This window comes from Lontra canadensis, unplaced genomic scaffold, assembly GCF_010015895.1.
Source record: "Lontra canadensis isolate GAN:19392208 unplaced genomic scaffold, GSC_riverotter_1.0 scaffold20, whole genome shotgun sequence".
In the NCBI taxonomy this organism is placed as follows: Eukaryota; Metazoa; Chordata; class Mammalia; order Carnivora; family Mustelidae; genus Lontra; species Lontra canadensis.
Window position 1 is genome coordinate 7,143,287 of NW_022631014.1, and position 14,764 is coordinate 7,158,050.

At 41.5% G+C, this 14,764-nt stretch overlaps 1 protein-coding gene across 5 annotated transcripts in view; it reads right to left on the bottom strand.

Annotated features, from left to right (window-relative positions):
* The window catches only part of THRB (thyroid hormone receptor beta), a 366,959-nt gene extending 365,791 nt beyond the window's left edge, over positions 1-1,168 (bottom strand). For 2 of the 5 annotated variants that reach the window (XM_032860972.1, XM_032860974.1), the window contains exon 1: positions 952-1,168. The gene's annotated coding sequence lies outside the window, so the exon portion shown is untranslated. Of the gene's footprint in view, positions 1-350; positions 437-843 lie in introns of those variants that run through there. The other 3 variants (XM_032860971.1, XM_032860976.1, XM_032860975.1) reach the window with 3 other exon arrangements.
* Between the last annotated feature and the right edge of the window lie 13,596 nt (positions 1,169-14,764).

Consider the following 14,764-nt stretch of genomic DNA (forward strand, 5'->3'; position numbering starts at 1 on the left):
TCCGCAAGAGGTCGGGGGGCCTGGAGGCCGGGGCGGGGAAGAGCACAGCTGGCACAACTCCTGGTTGCCAGAACCAACTCGAGGCGACCCAGAGGAAGATGCTGCGTCAAAAGAGGAGCAAGGCAAAGAAGCGCGACCCAGGAGGCTAGCGAAATCGCCACCGAGTCCCCGAGGAGGTGGGGAGAAGCCAAGTCGCCAGGCACCGGCAACAGCGCACGCCAACATTCAGGATTATTCTCCTTTCCAAACCCCGGAGTTCCGGAGCAGGAGAAAAAAGGGGGATGAGGGACCCACAGTCCCTTTAAACCGCCTCCCGCTCCGCCCCCCCCCCACCAACGGTGTCTGCCAACCTTTTCCGAACCCCCGTGTCACAGAACTTCCTCATCATGGAAACTTCCACTCGGTTCGGCGCTGAGGATGCCAAACTCCATTTCACAAGGAGCCTGTCAACAGCTGGGCTTGGGGGTTTGAGGAACGGAGCCGCGCGACTGGAGGGGGCCCCCAGCCACCCGGCTCCACCACTGCCCACGCTGGGTCTCCCGGACTGCAGCCGCGCGGTGCCGGAGCATGAGGGGCACCTCCTCCCGGACCCGGGGTGCAGAACCCGGCTGAGGCAGGTAACGCGGCGGCTGACAATCCCGCCCCCCCACCCCCGCGCCACCATACACACACTCTTGCCTGCCCGCCCGCGCGCCCAGCTTCGCCGCCCGCACCCCTCAGGTTTCCGCGACACCCCCGCCGCCAGCCTGCCCACCCTTCTGGACAGTTGGAACTGCCGCCCCCTCCTCCTCCTCCCCCTCCCCCACACGCCCCCGCCTCCGCGCAGTCCTCTTGCCAAATTACCAGTGCCCTCGAGACGGTCGGGTTGAGCGCCCCTGCCCGGGGAAGGCAGCCTGCGGGCGCTTGCCCCGAGCCCGGGGAACCGAAGGTCTCCTTCCCAAGCGCACTCACATTATTCATGCAAAGTTAATCCCCGCCGCGTCACGGCCGCCCGCCCGAGGATGTGCGCCTTCCTTGGCCAAGCCCCGCAGTCTCCACCCTCCTCCGCCCCCTCCTCCCGGCGGCGGGGTCCCGGGGAGCGCAGGCGACGGGACGTCGCGCGAGTCCTGCAAAATGTCAACTCCTTGGGCGAAGAGAGGCGGCCGCCGCCAGGGCCGCGGCGGCCCTCCCCGGCCACTCCACTTTTATAGGCGTAGGAAGCGAGTGTGGTCCGGGCACCCGTGTCCCCGCCTCTCCGGGCCCCCCGCGCGCCCGGCCCGCCCCGGCCAGCTCCCCGGGCGCTGCCTTACTCGGGGCCCGGGGCGCCGGCTCAGCGCCGCGTCTGCGAACGGGTGACCTGGTTTCCCCTTCAACCCTCGCGGCGGTCCCACTCGCGCGGCGGCGGCGGCGGCGGCGGCCAAGAGCAAGCAAACCCGGCTCCGCCAGGGGCGCAGCGAGGAAATGGCCTCCCAGCCGCTCGCCCCGCCGCCGCGACCGTCCGGAGCCGCCCGGCTGGCACCCGACGCCCGCCGCTCGGCCCTGGGCCGGCGCCCAGAAGTGTCCGCCCCTCTGCGCTCGCGGACCCCTACCCAGCGGCCCACGTGCACACCGCCCCGGGCCAGCCGCCTCCGCACCTGCCTCCCCAGGTTCGGGCGCTCCCTCTCCTCCCAGTCCTGGCCGTGCCCTCCACCCAGGGTGCCCTTCCCAGAGTGGCAGTGTTGTGGTGGTTTGGGCGGCCACGCGTCCACCCACCCCGCGGCGTGCGCACCGAGGTTCGGGTTTGGGCGTCATTCCTCTGGTAGGAGAAAAGGAAGAAATGGGGGACGAGTGACAAGAAGGCGGGGGACCTTCCAGAAGCACGGGCTTTTCTTTGCCCTGCAAGACCCGAGCGGCCCCTGCCACCACGCTCCTCCCTCTTTCTCCAAACCACTTGTGGCGCGTGTGGGGACGGCAGAGCGCTCTGGCTCCTCCTGGGGCCTCCCACGGGCGGGGTAGTCTGGAGTTCCCTTACGGTCACCCGGCCCCCGACCCCCCACCCCCCATGATAGTTTGGAAAATACCTGACTTGCCTTCGAGCAAGACACCCCTCCGCCCCAATTATGCACATCCTGGGAGATGTGTGCAAAGTTGAGACACTCCACAGGTTCCAGAAGGGCAGCCCTATTATTTTGTCTTTGCCCTGGATCTGTAAAAACAAAACACGGAAGACAAAAGTAATTTATAGTCTTGAAGAGTTCTGCCCCAGGCAAATATGAATTTTTAAAATGCCCCCCCCCCCCCCCCCCCCCCCGCCACCTCAAGTCTTAAGTCTTGAAAGCCAAGGGTTTTAGGTTGGGAGAAAATGAAGCGGGAAGCTGCATTCTGGGCTAGAAGAATGCTTGTAAAAATATTGAGTACCCAAAAAGCTAAAAACTGCAGTCGGTACGAAGCTATAGTTGCAAAAAAAAAAAAAAACTATTTTGACGACAGAGTACAATTATTTTCTCGTGGAGGATATTAAATCAGTTCCTACTTCATTATTCAATATACACATTTATTCGTACAGCAGTGAGATAGAGCTATAACGATTTGTATCCTCAACTGCCTGAGCAATGTATAGATGATTTATTGGAGACTTTTCCAGATTTCCAGCCAGTGACGTGATTTATTCCAGTGTCTTGTGAGCATCCCACGGAAAGGGGCGAGAAGCCACCACCCTAGCCAACAGCATTAACAACCACAACTCTCAGGAATTCGGAAACTGTTGCCTACATCTGGATGCACAGTATTTCAGGTACTTCAAGAGAGAAAAGTCGCAGACCTCAAGGCTCCCTGGCGAGAGGGAGGGGCCTCCCGGTCAGACTCCACGGACCTTAAATCCCTTCGGTTGTCGGCGATAAATCCGGGCTTGATTTTATTTTTCACTTGTAATAAAGCTATGCTTTATATAGGACTTGCGGGTTTTGTAGCTGGACAGAAGTTGTCCTCCCTTGCAGGCAAGTTCCTGGGCTTTGCTCCAAAGCTGCCCCGGGATGTTTTGGTTGGTTTGGAGGAAAGCTGTGGAGTCTGCCTTTTTTTCCAAATAGGCGGCCCCCTGGTGGCTAACTGTGGGTGAAAACTCTGGCCACTGAGGAAAAATCTTGGCTCTAACAGGCCACGAAGGTTGACAGCCTGGTGTTCGCAAGGGCCATGGAGCCACGTGAATTACTTAGGAATGGGGAGGAGGGGGGGAGTGGGAGGAGCGTGATGCCAACCTTCCTTCACAAAGGTGGATAAGAGGCCTCAACGCTGTTGGAACTTTGATTTTTTTTTTTCTCTTCCTGAGTATAACTTGGAGCTAACTTTCTTCTTAAAAGGAAACATCATACAGAGAATGAAGTATAACAAACACTGTTGCTTCCCTTTGTTCAAATGGCTTTGTTTTTCTGGTCTCATTTTGCCTGGAAACTTCTGAAATAAAGAGTAAATTACAACATGAAATAAATAGCATGATGTTATTCAAACAATTCATGAGACTATGATTGTAACAGTGTTATATAACAATGGGGGAAGGCAATTTTAATGCAACATTATTGAAACAACATGAACTACTAAGGATTCCATGAATTGACCCTCTGATGACTGACTGCATGATGGCAAACCAGGACTGACAGCAGAATCGGGCATTTCTTTTTCTTAATTTTCACAAAGGCAGACAATGGAGGGATAATCTTATGGGGACCTGACTGAAGGCAAAAATACTATTCAAACTTTAGAGCATATGGCCCAGTGTTCCAATCTAGCTGCTTTGAGAGGGCAGTAGAGCCATCTGTAACACATCCTCATTACCAGGATCTACAAAATCCAAGGTGCTGCCTTGGATCAAGGAAGAAATTCATTCTTACATTCATTCATTCATCCACTGCTGGTCTAAGAAGATAAATAAAACCTGAAGTCCAACAGGACTGGGATTAAACTGAAGCCGGTGAGGCCAGTGGTACAAATACAGGGTCCAAGCCTGTCTTTATTTAAACTCTTGATATATTGTTCACCCCATCAGGCTTCCTGTAAGAGAGGAAGTCATGGGGCAGGCATGAGATGATTAATATGATCATGTCTGGGAGTCATGGGACATGGTCCCAGCTCCTTGATTAAGGGGCTTTTGTTTACAGGGAGGATCAGAAAAGGCCTAGGTAAAACAAGCATGTCATTAGCTGGAAACTTCAAAAATTCTCTAGTTATATTCTCTTTGTTTTCCAGATGGAGGTAGAAGATTCTGAGGCCTCAGGGGAGGAACTAGCAAGCCACCTTGATCACAATATGGAAGAGAACAAGACACTCATATTCAACTATTATAGTGATTGAGTAATCAACTTTTCCATATTAAACTACTGAAATACCCAAGTTTATTTGTTGTGATAATTCATGTTATCCCAACACACCTGTCAGTCAAGAAAAACTCCACCAGAGCATAATTTTTTTCTTTAAATAGATAGTTAAAATAATAAAATAGGCTTATGTACATCAAAAAGGATATGGCTCCAAAACAAAAGGCTATGTTAAAAAAAATTCAGAACAATAATTTTAAATTGAAGTGTAATTTATTTACAGTAAAATTGGCAAATTCTAAGTGTTTAGTTTGATTAATTTTTACATTTTTATACCTATGTGTAATGACCACCCAGAATAAGATAGACATTTCCAGCAACACAGAAAGTGTCTCTGTACCTCTTCCTTGTTGATAACCACTTCCTTTCTAGGTGTAAATGCTATTTTTTGACTTCTGTCATCATTTATTAGCTTCACCAGTTCTTGAACATCATATAAATAGAACCACACAATGCGTTCTCTCTTCTCTGTGGTTTCTTTTACTCAATGTTATGTTTTTGAGATAAGTCCACATTATTGTGTGGATTAGAAAGTTGTTTTATTTTTCATTTCTATTTGATAGTCAATCATATAAATAGACTACAGTTTGTTAGTCATTCTCCAATTAATGGATTTTTTTCCCCCCAGTTTGGGGCTATTACAAATAAAGCATCTATGAAAATTCTTACATAATTCTTTTTGTGGATACATGCATTCATATCTTTTGGGCATATGCTTAGGAGTCGAATTGTTGGCATGTATTATTTCTTAATTATTCTAGTAAAGCTCTCTGAGGTATTAGCACAATTATGAGACACTAGAAGATGAGCTATTAGCATTTGCTGATTTCTGTTCATTCTTACAATTATCACAAAAAATATTCAACAAAGTTATGTGAAGTCTAAGTTAAGTGAATAAATATTATCCAATATTGTAAGTATGAAAATCTTCAAAACAATCAATATTCAAATCTATGATGGCCCTATGTAGCAATTACAAGCTCTGCTAGTAGCCACAATTCATGTCCTATGAACTAAGCCACAAACTAAAAGCCTATGCAAAAATGAAGATTCTAATGAATTAAAGTGCATCTGGAAAAAAGTGAGTGAGGAACGGAATTTAGGAATACCAAACCCTTTTAAACTCATTTTAATTTTCAGCTCTCTGAAGGATAGGTTTAAGATGAGCTCAGTAATTGTTAATTAGACTGTAATAAGCTATGTTCACTGTGAGCACACAAAGTATAGTGTGTTGCTAAATTCTTTGCCAATCACAGAAGAAATCTAGTGGCTCATGCATGACACACCTCCCCAAAACATTTCAATTAAGTGTACTTCCTTTTTTTCTTTTTTTAGTTATGTTCATATGCAACAAAAGTGGAATTGTAATTTAAAAAAAAATTCTGTGAAAATATCCTTTCTGCTTAGAAAGGGAATAAAAGTGAATCTTATTCATTTTCATAGAACAAATTCTAATTTATCTAGATATAATAACACACATATGATGCTTATGATTATGGGCTATTTTCAGATCCTTAAAAACCCTGAATGAGTCATATCTGGAGTGACAGTCATAACTTCAGATTTACTTGTTTTTGTCAGTTTAAATGAGATTCTCAATTTGAGGTCAATATAAGTTTATTGACCCTTTCTATTTTCATATATTATAGCTCTCTTTTACGATAAACTTGCCTCATCCTAAGTTTATAAAGCACTGTATAAGATATTACAGCTCTCCTTCAGATGCAACTGCAGAACACATTTTGAACATCTATAAATGATACATTTGAGGCAATCAAATTTAGAACTGGCAGAAAAAACATGGAAGGCCTGAGTTTCCATTTACACAGACTCAGAGCAAAACTTTCCACTGTGGTTCATATCAAATAATGGACTGGTTAAAGATTTGAGCTTTGTGTCTTTGCTGATCATTTTGTGCATGTCACCTAGCTTCTCTACACTTCTGTTCCTCATTGGTAAAAATGGAGAAAATAATCATGCCTGCTTGATAGGGATGTTGTAAGAAATACCTGTGATCATAAGCAGATAGTGCAGCACACAGTGTTTGGCACATAGCAAGTGCTCAATGAATACGATCTGTTATTCTTGAAAAAAATAATTTATGCTATGTGAAAATCTAGAAAAATGGCAAAGGCCAACATCTTTTCTTGAAAGATAATGTTTTCTAAATTAATTAACTCAACAAATATTTACCAGTATTTGTAACAGTATTTACAAACTGCCTATTCCTGGGCTGGCACTATTATAGCCTCTGGAGAGAGAACTGTGAGCAAAGCAATCCAAATCCCTCCCCTTGTGGGGCCTACATGTCTTTGAACAGGATATCAATTCTCTGAAAGAGAAGGGACACTCCTACCTTGGCAAAGATTGAGCACCAACTCAGATACATGGCTGAATTCAGATTTGAAAAAATAATGTCTTCTGGCAACAGACTCCTTTGCTGATCAACAAGTCCCAGCCTTTAATGGTGATCTTTTGGAAGAAATTACTCTGTTTTTAGAAAAATATTTTCATAAATATTTTTTCTGTAACATTTCTTAGCTGCTACAAACATCTTAAGTTGGATTAACTTTCTCTAATATTCAGTTTCTAGAAGACCTGAATTTTTTTTCTAATACAGGTGAAAGTAAAGTCATCCAAAAAGCTCCAAATGTTGGATTTGATGCAGAGCTTATCTGACCTGAGCCATGCTCTTAATTACTTGTATTTCTTTGGCCTAATCATTTCTTTCCTAGTTCTCCCATTCATGTGAATAAATGCAAGGGATTGGTTTAAGTCATTCCTAAAATCTCTCTGAGTTCTTATATTTCAAAAGTATACACAGTTTTATCTCCTTCAGTGACCAGAAAAATGACCTTAATTTGTGGATAGCTCCTTACTTTTCTTAGCAATATTTTGAAGTTTATTAATTAAACTAAGAACCTGGGAAATATAATTTTTTTAAAGCTGGATCTAGTATTCTTCCCCACTCCATGCAGTAAAAATGAAATAGACTTAAGCTCCATCCATTATGGCAGCTTCTTTTGGAAAGACAGGAAAGCAGCTTCTTTTTTTTTTTTTTCCTATTTTAATAGCATATTCCATTAGAAACATAAGTCAAATATCAGGAATCTTTCATTCATTTGTTTGGATAAACTATAGATTTAATTTGCCATCACTTTTGGATTTAATTAATTAATGGCAAGAGAATTGATAAATTCAGGCCATCAAATGTTCTTTTCTGGTGTTTCTTTCAATGGTTCTTACTCATTCTTGTGCTCATTCATGACATTAAAAATGATGATAATGAACAAAATCAGAAAAGAGCTAAAGAAATGAAAAGGTATTCCATGCTCATGAATAGGAATTGTCAAGATGTCAGTCCTCCCCAGACTGATCTGTAGGTTCAAAGCGGTCCCAGTCAAAATCCCAACAGTATTTTGCAGATACCAACATCAGAAAGTTTATGCTAAAGTTTATATAGAGAGTCAAAAGACCTGGACAGACAACACGATATCAAAGGAACAAAAGAAAGCTGGAGAACTGACACTACCTGACATCAAGGCCTACTATAATGCTACAGTGATCAGGATAGCATGATATTGACTTACAAAAATAGCCATATAGATCAATGGAACAGAACAGAGAGCCCAGAAATAGGTCCCCATAAATATAGTCAACCGACCTTTGAAGAAAGAGCAAAGGCAGTAGAATAGAGCAAAGATAATCCCTTCAACAAATGATGCTGGGAACACTGGACATCCATATGCAAAAAAGTGACTTAGGTATAGCCATTATGTCCTTCATAAAAATTAACTCAAACTGAATCATAGACCTAAATTTAGAAGGAATGCAAAATTATCAAACTCTTATGAGATAACATAGGAGAAAACCTAGATGACCTTGGTACAGTAATAACTTTTTAGATATAACACCAAAGACATAGTCCATGAAGACAACATTAATAAGCTGGACTTCATTCAAATGAAAAACTTCTGCTCTGCCAAAGAAAATGTTAAGAGGATGAAAAGACAAGCTACAGATTCAGAGAAAAATTTCTGCAAAGGACATATCTGATAAAAGACTATTATTCACAATATGCAAAGAACTCTTAAATGTCAATAATAAGAAAACAAACACCCAATTTAAAAATGAGCCAAAGATCTCAGTAGACATCTCACTGAAGAAGATACTTAGATGAAAAATAAGCATAGGAAAAGATGTTCCATGTCTTACATCATCAAGTAATTGCAAATTAAAACAACCATAAGATAGTACAAAACACCTATTAGAATGGCCAAAATTCAGAATACTAACACCAAATGCTGGCCAAGATGTAGAGCAAGAGGAACTCTCATTCACTTACTGGTGGGAATACAAAATGGGACTGCCACTTTGGGAGACAGTTTTTGGCAGGTTTTACAAGACTAAATATACTCATATTAATGATCCAACTAATAGTGCTTGGTATTTATGCAAATGAGTTGAAAATTTAGATCCACACAAAACCTGCACCCAATTGTTCATAGCAGCTTTATTCATGATTGCCAAAACCAAGATGTCCTTCAATAGGTGAAAGGATAAAAAATGATGGTACCTCTAGAAAATAGAATATTAGTCAGTGCTAAAAAGAAGTTCTCAAGCCGTGAAAAGAAATGGTGAAATTACTAAATTTCACTTAGTAGTACATATTATTAAGTTGACGAAGCCCATCTGAAAAGGCTACATACTTCATGACCCCAACTGTGAGGCATTCTGGAAAAGTCAAAACTGTGGAGACAAAAAAAAAAAAAGAAAAAAAGTTCAGTGGTTACTGGCAGGTTGGGGTGGGACAGGACGAATAGACACTGATGATTTTTATATTTTTTAGATTTGCTTGTTTTTGTGAGTGTTTTCCATTTTTATTGAATAATAATTGAATACATCACTGTATAAGTTTAAGGCTTACCGCATGATATTCTGATTTACATATATTATGAAATGATTATCACGATACTCTGTATAATGATGAATACATGTCATTAGGCATCTGTCCAAATCTACAGAATGTACACCACCAAGAGTAAACCATAATGTAAACTATGTACTCTGCGTGATGTTGATGTGTCATTGGAGGTTCATGAAAGGTAAAGAGTGTACCACTCTGGTAATTGGTACTGATAATGAGGGAGGTTGTGTGCATGGATAAGGACAGGAGGTATCAGGAAATGTCTCCAGCTTCCCCTCAATTTTGCCGTGAAGGTAAAAGAGCTTTAAAAATAAAATATTAATAAACAGATGATGATGATGATGACGATGATGATGAGGTACAGCACTCATTAAATTCTGAAATAAGTCGTTTGAGTTTTTAAAGGATAAAATGGCCATTTCCTGTATCTTAATTTTTTAACTCCTTTTATCTCTAAGCATAAAAAAAGTGTTGCTGATTCAAACCGTTGGCTTGACTTATATGAAACTGTTCTACCAGTCATTGTCTCATTTCTATCATGTATGTGCCCACTTCTTGGTTCTTCCTCTAGGCTTCAATGCCATATTAGAAAGAAGGCTCTGTGGCCACTGTAGTTGGAGGGAATACCAGTAGCAAGGAATGACATCGAGTCACTCATATTCTTGCCCTCAAGATATGAATTAAATTCTCTCAGCCCCAGTTTTTTTCACCTACAAAATCGAGAAAAGCCCCACTGCCAAGGAGATTCACTAAAGTCATACTTTGAAATACTGAGCCAAGTTGTTTAACCATGCCTGGATCTTGGGTGCTAAATAAAACGTAGGTTTCCTTTTCTTCTCACAAATAATCTTGCTTCTGAGTGAATCCACCATTTTTATGATTGATGGTGATAGTAGTAGGCAGAGACTGAGACCAAATGTCCTCAGGAGAGGCAGTGGTGGGAAGATGATGGGTTGGCTGCCATCACCCTGCTCCACTATTGACTGCATATTTGTCACAGCTTATACAATCAGTTTACCTTTCAAAAAAAGGAACACATGAAGAGAAAAGGAAGAAATGGTTCTCAGGGTTGACTTTTTCTAGCCTCAGTATTCTCATCTGCAGCATGGGAGTAATAGTTTTTGCCCCTCATGCATCATGAAATTAAATTTAAGTATCTGATGTGATAAGAGATGTGAAAAATGTCTCCCACATGTACAGCATTTTAAAAACGCAATATGCTCTTGTCTGGGGAAATCCGCAGATGCACAAGGAGCCATATTGAAATGATATGCGGTGACCTGAGAAATCACAGACCCTTTACAAGCCAGATATGTGGGGACTGTGTGTATTTGAGTGATACCTAGTTCTGGTATCAGAACTGAAGCCAGTGAACCTTTACAAATGAAACATGACACATGAGCAGCTTCCTCTTCTTGTCTTGGCACATAATTTAACCCAAACTCTGCAGCTCCTAAAGTTCCTTTTTTTCTTCTTAACTCTTTCTAAATCTGAGTATTATCAGGAAGTCATTCAGCTGAAAGCTCAACTCCAGTGGACCAGCAGGCCATGGCCTATGAAAATTGCCCACCATAATTCATGCTGTGGTAGGGGACAAGGACCCTGGTCTGCTACCACATCAATAACTATTAGGAAAATTAGTCTTCCCGCTATTCCTCCATTAGAACTAGCTTGATTCTGCCTCAGGGCCTCTGCACGTATTGTGCTCTGCCCTCTAACTAGAATCTCTTTCCAGATCTTCCCATGGCTTCCTCCCTCATTCAATGAGGTTTCTGATGATCCTAGAGGCTGTCTCATAGAGAAACTTCCTATCACTTTCTAGCTCCCCAGTTTTCAAGACATCCCGGGCTTCTTCACATGGTCATCTCAGAGCCCAAAGACCAGCAAGAGAGCAAGCCCCAAATGAAGCAAAGCATATTTTATTTTATTTTATTTTATTTTATTATTTATACTTGTTAATTTCTTTATTTGTTTTTATTAACATATAATGTATTATTGGTTTCAGGGGTACAGGTCTGTGATTCATCAGTGTTACACAATTCACAGCACTCACCATAGCACATACCTTCCCCAATGTCCATCACCTAGCCACCCCATCCCTCCTACCCCCCTTCCCTCTGGCAACCCTCAGTTTGTTTCCTGAGACTGAGTCTCTTATAGTTTGTCTAACCTCTCTGGTTTCATCTTCTTTCATTTTTCCCTCCCTTCCCCTATGATCCTCTGTGTTATTCTCAAATTCCACATATCAGTGAGATCCTATGATAATTGTCTTTCTCTGATTGACTTATTTCACTTAGCATCCCTCCCCCCCCACCCCCTAGCAACCCTCAGTTTGTTTCCTGAGATTAAGAGTCTCTTATGATTTGTCTCCCTCTCCAGTCCCATCTTGTTTCATTTTTTCCCTCCCTTCCCCCCACAACCCCCCACCTTGCCTCTCAAATTCCTCTTATCAGAGATCATATGATAATTGTCTTCCTCTGATTGACTTATTTCACTCAGCATAATACCCTCTAGTGCTATTCACATCATTGCAAATGGCAAGGTTTAGGGGGTTTTGATGACTGCATAGTATATATATATATATATATATATATATATATATATATATAGTGGTATATATATATATACCACTTCTTCTTTATCCATTCATCTATTGATGGACATCTGGGCTTTTTCCATGTCTGGCCATTATAGACATTGCTGCCATAAATGTTGGGGTGCAGGTGACCCTTCAGATCACTACATTTGTGATCTGAAATAGTTCAATTGCTGCATCATAGGGTAACTCTATTTTCGACTTTTTGAAGAATCTTGAAAAGCACTTTTTAAATCTCTGCTTACATCATGTTTGTTAAAGTTCTATTAGCCAAAGCAAGCCCCATGTTCAAGTCAGATTGGAGGGAGGAAAAACAGGTTCTGTCTCTCAAAGGAAGGGAGTAATAATCATATCACCTTGCTAAAATGTGATTGATGCATATGGCTGATATTTAGAAGCCCAAAGCCAAACACCTGACTTGAGAATTTGTAAGCAAGAAGAATCATAGGTCCCTTTCATCCTCTTAGAATTGAGCAACATCTTACTGGGGTCTTACCTTTTCTGATTCTTTGCTCAGCTTAAGGGACTCATCATAATTTCTCTGTGTCAAGACTAGCCAACTTTTCCACAGTGTTTCAGGGATTGATGCCCAAAGCCAAGAGCAAAGGTCACTGTGTATGTGGGGTATGAACTGGTCTTGGCAGAACCATGTCAGATACTGACAGTTTTCAACTCATCCTCGTTTTATGTCACAAATACAGGGAAATTCAGACCAAGACCAAATAATACCATGTATTTGCACACAGCACAATGGGGGCAGGCTCTATTCACTCTATCACAGAAAATGGAAAGAAGCATGCTTTGATAGTCTCAGTGTTCTCAACAGTCAATTCACCCAGAGTAGGTAGTTTTGACCTCATTCATGAACATTTGTTGAGGGCAAAGTTGGGATCAGGTGCTGTGGTCTTGAGAGATTATGGTGGACAAAATAAAACAACCTCTCTCTTTATGGAACTTTGTCAAGAAAAGTAGAAAGACCTTTAAAAATATAGCCAAATGATTGATAGATAGATAGATAGATAGATAGATAGATAGATGATAGATACATAGATAGATATATGAAGAAGAGAAGGATGAATAAAGAAAGATGATGAGTGAAGTCACCTAATTTAGATAGAGTGGGCAGGGATGCTTCTCTGAAAGGGACATTTCAGCCATGTGCTCAGGGATGAGTGTGTGTCAGTCAGGTGAAGGAGGGAGGGAAAGCATTTCAAGAAAAAGATAACTAAGCTTCTGAGGCACAAAATATTTCCAACCAAGTACTCATGGAAAATCCATGTGTTCTTACTTCATATATATATATATAATACATATATATTAGCAATTGTGCTGCAATGTCATTCACTTGATTTGTTTGCAGTTTATGAATTATTTATTTTCATGTTCAAAAGTAATAAATACATCTTCTGTGGTCTCCTTCAATGATTCTTCAAGCTATTAAAATATTACCTAAATAGCCTATTCCTTTCATTTCCACAATTGCCATTTTGTGTGATTTTCTTTTCAAGGAGACTACTTTTATAATTTTTTTGAAATATACCTTTATTTTTCTCAAAATCCAAAAGAAATGTAACCTTAAAAAAAGTTTTCCTTCAGAATTCTGTAATTGTTCCTCACTGTGCCCTTTTGGCTAATTGGAAGAGTGCTTACTTTCATTTAAATTCTGCTCTTAATCTTAACCTAAAGGCCGAGAAGCAATTAAATTCTGAAATAAGTAAGGGAAGAGCCACCAAATGTTTGTATTTTCATTGTGCGTGCATGTGTTTTTACCTGTGTGTATGTGTTTGCCTTTGCATGTCTGTTGCTGTGTAAGTTCCATGAAGAGAGGTGGGTTTTTTTTGTCTGTTTTGTTCCCTGAGCCATTCCTAGCCCCTAGAATAGTACCAAACACAGAGAAGATGCCTCATAAATATTTGATGAATATATGGTTTCAAAATCCTGCTCTGATTTTTTTCTGAAGAAATAATAGCTATCATTAATCAGTATCTATTATGTGCCAGACACCTTCTCAGCTTTCACTTGTTACACACAAAAATCCTCTCAGACAGATAATGGTAGTATTCCCATTTTACAGATGAGAACCATGTCAGATACTGACAGGTTTGAGCTCACCCTCATTTTACAGATGGGAACCTCTAAGCTATAAGAAAGCATTTTATTGTACATTTCAGTGGTCAGTGGAAAGAAATGTTAAGGAAAGATTATGATAGACATAGTAATCTATATATACATAGATACATAATAGAGTAATCGGATCATTGTGACATACATAACACCCTTTGACCTAAAACTCCCTCAAGGTTTACCTGTGGTTTTCTTTTGTCATATTGCTGGATTTGAACAAAAAAATAGTTTCAAAGAGCATCTGCTGTAAATCATCACCCTGTTTCAAAGGGTGTGTTCTAAAAGTAGAATAAAAAGCAGAAGAAGGAGAGCATACACTTTCACAGTTAAAGACCACATCATCAGCTTAAGCACTATCAGAAAGGGGAGGAACAAGTTCCATGATGTGTGGTGATGCCATATCCTGACTTTACAGTGCATGAAAATTAGGTATAACAAATACAACAATTTTGGGGAACTAGTGAACAAGCGGTCACGATTCACTGTAATGGAATGGCTGGGGCACTTGTATTTCAGCATTTCCTTTCTTCTTATATCTTAGGCTGAGTTCCTCTTTTAGGGCTGCTACTTCTTACCTCTGAAAAGGATCATGATCCGGTATGTAAAGTTCAGGCTGTCTCAATCACTTTCCGTTATAATTATTATAAGGTTCTAGGAGCATCTGGCTTGCTCAGTCGAAAGAGCATGAGACTCTAGATCTTAGGGTTGTAAGTTCAAGCCCCACGTTGGGTGTAGAGATTACTTAAAATCTCTAAAAGTAATTTTTTAAAAGATTTTATTTATTTATTTTAC